We start from the raw sequence: 6,602 nt of genomic DNA, 5'->3' as shown, positions 1-6,602 counted from the left end.
GAGCTCTAGATTTAAGTGTGTGTGTGCATAAAATATGGAGTTTTTCACTTGTGAACTTAAAATAGGTGTCTGTGTAAATCCTGCTTCTTGCCCTTCAAACACTCCTAATTTATTCTACGTTTCTCTGGCAGAAAATTGACTTTCATCCTGAGTACTGGACCTGGTTTTGTCCACTGCTTGGACCCAAATCCGAGCATCTCCCCTACTCCAGCTGTGGCTGGCCCGCTCAGGAAAGTCCTTGGACTCACAAAGCACCTTTTGAGTTTTAACCCTTGAGCTCAGTTGGTGCCGGGTTCTTAAAGCTTTGGAGGACATGTAGCAGTCTGGGGGCCCCTTCCTATGCTAGTGACAGCTGTTTGGAAGCAATTCTTCCCCACCCTGGTGCCATGAGGAAGCCGCGCAAAATAACTAGAAGACCCATTTCCCCTGTCATGTTCTGTGTGGTGTCTTTCGATTGAGTTACGTGATATGTTCAATGGATGCTTATTCGCATCCTATGGTGGGCGTGCCCGCATCTCCCCATATCCGCTCTGAGAAGAACGGACACGGAGCAATAGTGATTCTCCACTGATGAGCCTTAGAATCTCAGAGTTGGATGTGACCTCAGAGATTCTTGGCTGCTGCCCTTGGACAGAGGCTATGAAGGGTCACAGTCACAGGAGAGTCACACGGAGATGCCCAGAACGCTGGGCTCCATGGTGTCACACTGCTCCTAAAATGGGAGACCCTTTCTCCTCCTGATCAAACACATAATGTTCCCTCATGAAGGAAAGTGCCTCCTCCCACCATGCAAATAGTTGGCTGCTAAGTCTCTCGACTTTCTCAGCATTGCCATTAGCAGGATTTGGCCCCTCTTCCCCTTTCCTACTCTCAGGTCTGATTTTTGCTGGAGGTTTGTTTCATAACCACAACTCTCATCTTCCAAGGTCACAGTTGGCCTGCGGCCTATATTCTAAGTATTTTAATACAAATCAGCCAGAGGGTTTCTCCATGAGAGCGTACTTGATGATTGGGTCTTTTGGTAAAAGTGAAGAGAATGTCCTTCCATTGTGACATGAAACCACATATGCCCTGGATTTGCCACTGTGGGCAGGTTAGACATGGCTTATGCCCAGGTGGGGACAGAGGCGGAAGTTCATTGGTTCTCCAAACACCAGAGTGACTGTGGCCTGGGCCCCAACTTCAGAGTCAGGAATTATTTCAAGATGCCTGTGGTGGGTTGAATGGCGTCCCCCACAAAGACACGTCCATGCCCAAATCTCTGCCCTGTGAATGTGAACTCTTCCGGAAAAAGGGTATTCGCAGATGTAATCAAAGAAATGATTTTGAGATGAGCTCATCCTAGAGGACCTGGGTGGGTCCTCAATCCAACAGGGGTCTTTCCAAGACACACCCAGAGGAGAAGGCAATGTGAAGATTGAGACAGAGGTTGGAGTGATGTGCCAAAAGCCCAGGCAACCAAGGATACCCCCCAAAGCTGGAAGAGGTGTCAAAGGACCCTAACTCCAGAGGGAGGGTGGCTTTGTCACTGCCTTAATTTCAGGCTTCTGGTGTTGAGCAATCTGCTTTTTGGTAGTCCTAGAAAACATCTCCCATTCATGTTCCCCAAGGGGTGTAATTCGGGGTCCCTCATGCGACAGAGCCCAGGGAACGCTTTTCCTTCACGTGGACATTCTCAGCAAATGGGTGCTGGGCATATGGGCTGTTGTGACACCACTCTGGGAATTTGAAGGATTAAACCCAGAGTGGCCTTCCCTTTCATTGAGATGCTCATTTTGGTTTCCCTGAAGCAGCGAGCTGCAGGGACTCCCTGTGACTCCACATACCGGCTGGGGAGGGTGGAGATGGGGGTGAACTGGGACCCTGCTGGGTGTCCTGGCAAGCTGCAGAGAAGGCAGCGTGGCTACGGGATGACCTTGAGATCTTTTATCCTGGGGTCAGGGTGATGCAGGCTCAAGTTCTGGGTCTCCGTTTACCAGCTGTGTGAGCCAAAGAAGGACTCCCCCCAAGAAGACTACATTTCCCAGCCTCCCTTGCATTTAGATGAGGGCCATGTGACAGGGTTTTGACCAGTGAGATGGGGGTGGAGAGGTTGGCCAGCAGTGCAGGATGGCTCAGCCTGTCTCTTTCCTTCCTGGCCACCTCTGAAGCTGTGTGTTTTAATGATGGCAGTGCAACATGGCAGCAGCCTGAGCCGCAGTCTATTTCAGACAGTGAGATGAAGGAGAAACGAACCTTTCTTTGCTGTGCCATGCCACCTCAGCTGTACTGACTAAGGCTGAGCTTGGTGATGCTTTTTAACCTCTCTGAGCCTCAGTCTCTTCTTTTGCAAATGTTGGTTGTGATAACATGCTCTGGTATATTAATTGTAATAGCTATTGTTGTAGTCAAGGCCAGCTTCACTGTAAGTAACAGAAACCCTCTCAGTAGGGCTAAATTAGAAAGGGAATTTGCTGGAGAATCTCAGGGGGATCTTGTGAAACCCGGAATCCGTTGCTTTCCTACCTGTGAGGTCACATTTCTTTTAGTTCCATTATCCTCATCCAATTCACTGACATCTCTGTGTTCCACCTAAGTTTCTAGGAGAAAAAAATCTGATTGGCTCAGCATGTGTCAAGTGTCCACCTCTGGTCCAATCAGCTGTGGCCAAAAACCACAGTCACTTAAGATAAATGTGGCCATGAATAGGGTGGACCCCAAAGTTGTCTACCATGTTCTAGGCAGGAATGCTGACTTTCATGAAGGATCATGTTTGGAACCACACGAGAGGGTGCACCCAGAGCTTCTTGGCAGGGTTTTGCTAGCAAAGAATGATCTCCCAGTTAAAACTCTGGAGTCACATTTCTGGTCTTTGGGAGGATCCCGGAAGGTCTGAATGTCCTGATGCACTTAGACTGGTGAGCATCTTTCACCAAGCACAGCAGGTCATAAATAGCTCTGTGGTCACCCATGGATCAGTGGCACTGAAATCACGGTGAGTGAATGCAGCCCCCCTGCACCCCTCCGGCTTTCACCAGTTGCTCCGTCTCCCCTCTGTTCTGTGCGCCTGCCCTGGGAGAACTTTGGCATTTGCTGAAAGGTCAGCAGCTGCACTTTCAGGCCATGTGGGTAACTTGAACTTGTAACATTTAAATGTAGCTGCAAAGGGTATGATTGTCACGCCTGATGTCAGCCTGGGCTAGAGGCTGGCAAGATAGCAGGCCTCCCTCACTCTTTACAGGGCAGTAGTTGACTGCTTATAAATGGCACAAGCCAATGTTTCTCCCCCCAGCCCTGAATTACCCAAATTTCTCATTCCTGACATAGCAGAGTGCCCAGCTGCCAGTGCTCTGCAGCTCTCTGTGAAATACTGGCTTGTTGGTTTCTCTGTCTCATTGCTAATATGTTGTGAATAGTTACATTTATGAAACATAATAAAAAGAATTACTGGAATGGCCAATAGGCATATGAAAAGATGCTCCATATTGCAAATCACAGGGAAAATGCCATTCCAAGCTACAATGAGACACCATTGCAAACCAGCTAGGATGGCTGTTATAGGAAAAAGGAAATAACAAGTGTAGGTGAAAATACAGAGACACCGGAACTTTGATCATGGCTGGTAGGAATGTGCAATGGTGTGGCCCTGGCAGAAAATGGAACAGCAGCATCCCAAGAAATTAAATGATGTTCTCATGTGCTTCAGCAATTCCACTTTGGATATATACTCCAAAGAACTAAAATCAGGAACTTAACAGATGATTGCTCAAAGCAACATTTTTCACAACAGCCCCAAGTGGAAGCAACCCAGGTGTCCACTGACCAATGAATGGATAAACAAAATGTGGTACACGCATGCAGTGGAATATTATTGAGCCTTAAAAAGGAGAAAAATTCTGACACAGGATACATTGTGGATGACACTCAGAATACTATGCTAAGTGAAATAAGGTAGTCACAAAGGAACAGATATTGTAGGGTTGCATTTATGCAAGGTAGCTGGAGTAGTCAAATTCATAAAGACAGGAAGTATACCAGTGGCTGCCAGAGGCTGGAGTAGGGGACATGGGAAGTTCATGTTTAATGGGGATGGAGTTTCATCTCTAGAAGCTGAAGAAGTTCTGGAGATGGGTGTTGGGGCTGGTTGTCCAACCATGTGGATGTGCTCATGCCACTGAATTGGGCACTTACAAGTGGTTAATGCTTGAGGTCCTGGGTTTCATCCCCAGCACTCCCTCACCTCCCCTGCCCCAGATCTAAATGGTAAAAAGAATCACTGAAAAAATGACGTGAAAAAGAAATACATACAAAATAATATTAATTGTAACTTTGCTTAAGTTGGAATGGCACTCATTGTTACATTTAAATTACATCATAATAAATATAACCAGAATAATCATAATGTGGAAAAATTGCTATAGTCATTTCTAATTTTTCTACTGATTCACTAGTAGACCAATAGGGTTTGCAGACTGTCTATGATCTACTTTGTATTTTGAAAGTAAAACAGACTTTTGAGAAAAAAAAACAGAGTGAATTTGACACAGCATGCAGATTTAGGCAAATCGCTCCATGATCAGGATGCAGAACAATTTGGTCACGCAAGACTCTCCCTTGGCTGTTGCCCTCCCTGCACCCTCACCCCTCCAGCAACCCTGGAAACCTTGGCAACCATTGCTGTCATGTTGTCCTATTGGGAACATCAAACACATGGAATCATGCATATGGAGCCCTTTGAGACTGGCTTCCTTCAGTCAGCACAATGCTGTTGAGATCCATGTGACAATAGTTCTTTGCCTTGTGGAGCAGTATTCCATTCCAAGGATCCATCAGTTGGTTTACCCCTTTGCTGCTGAGGTCCTGAGTGTTAAAAGTAGAGCTGAGGTGAACATCCCCACAGGGCTGTCTGTGTGAATACACATCTCCCTTTTCTAGGGTGGACGTGATGGTCCCCTTGAGGGGTGTTATTTTGCACCATCACCCAGGAAATCCTCTGCATCAGAGGACAATGTCAGGTTGCAAAGGAAACCCGAAAACCACTCAAAGGTTTCTCTCTTCATCTCTCAGTCATCAACGGGCCCAGAACTCCAAAAATCCATCCACTACTTTTTCTATAATTATGTCAGAATCGTAGTCAGTCTTCTCACCTGAAAGGCAAAACACAGTTATTTGTCACCGGCAAAATGGTCTGTGAGGATCAGAGAAAGCTCCCTTCTGTGTTCCTCAGTCCCCAGAAGCTCCCAGGATCCTGGTGACATCCGGATTGAAATGCTCTGACCCAGCACTTCCCCCTCAAGGCCCGTGTTTTCCTGAAGCTCTTGTAGCAAATATGAGGACACTGCTTGGGTGTGTTCGAAGAACAAACTCTTCCAAAATTATCCAACTGTCCACACACTGGACCACAGGAAGTCTCTGTGACTGACTCAGATGTTTGGTTGTGGTGGACACTTTGGATTGGTTGATCCAATACCATTGGCCAACTCTCACCTCAGGCGTCCATGTAGGACATGAATCTGGCCAATGCTCTGTTAGGTGGAAATCTATTGGGGGTGGATGGATGGGTTGGGGGGGATTTTTCTTTCTTAATAAAAGGGAACTAACATTTCCTTTTTATTTTCTGCCCCTTTGAGTCTTCAGTGTGGGCTAAGTAGTCAGAGTGATGGCCACTTTGTGACCACAAGGTGACAAGCAGGTGGACAAATGCCAGCAGACCCAGGATGACACAGAAGGGACAGAGAGGGGTTCCCAACAGGACCTCTGAAGAGCTGAAAGCATGCCACAGCCACTGCCTAGCAAGAGCACTATGAGAAAAAAAAAAAACAAAAAAACAAAACAAGCAAACCTGTGTGTAGCTTGCTCCGTGTTTTCTATTACTTGCAGCTAAAAGCATTCTAAATAAGTGTCAAGCGGAAAATATCAAACTGAAGAGCAATGTGTAAATTCTTAGTTATGTCTGTATACATATTGTTATAGGCACGCTGAAACACTGGAGGAGGAAAGATTGCTAACAAAGTATTGAGCACATCTTATCATTTTTTTTTGAGGGGGTACCAGAGATTGAACTTAGGCACTTAACCACTGAGCTACTTCCCTAGCCCTTTTTTACATTTTATTTAGAGACAAGAGTCTTGCTGAGATGCTTAGGGCCTCACTAAGTTGCTGAGGCTGGCTTTGAACTTGCAATCCTCCTGCCTCAGTCTCCCAAGCAGCTAGCAGTACAGGCCACTACCACCCTGCCCAGCTACATTTTGTCATTTTTAATCCTCTTTCTCGGAGGTGGGTATTTTGTGTTAAACACATTCACAAGTGAGCTCACTGAAGTTTCAAGGGGTTAAGTAACATTTCAAATTGTACAACTAGCAGAAAAGTAGCTTGGTACTCTGAGCCAGGTCTGTCCCTAGACACAGAGCTCTGGCCAACACCTGGGATCACCACGGTGCCTGTCAGCCACACTGACCCCCAGCAGCTTCCAGAACAGTTATTTCTAGGGAGTGGGATGAGGGGTCAGACTGGTGGTGAGGAGTCTTTATACAGTTCTTTAGCAAGTATAATTTCGAATGAGTATTATTTTTGTTCTCAAAACACCAATCTAGAAAAATTGGTAGAGTAAGACTGGAGCTAGG

This window comes from Callospermophilus lateralis, chromosome 17 (assembly GCF_048772815.1).
Source record: "Callospermophilus lateralis isolate mCalLat2 chromosome 17, mCalLat2.hap1, whole genome shotgun sequence".
NCBI lineage: Eukaryota > Metazoa > Chordata > Mammalia > Rodentia > Sciuridae > Callospermophilus > Callospermophilus lateralis.
This window is presented reverse-complemented; position numbering follows the sequence as displayed.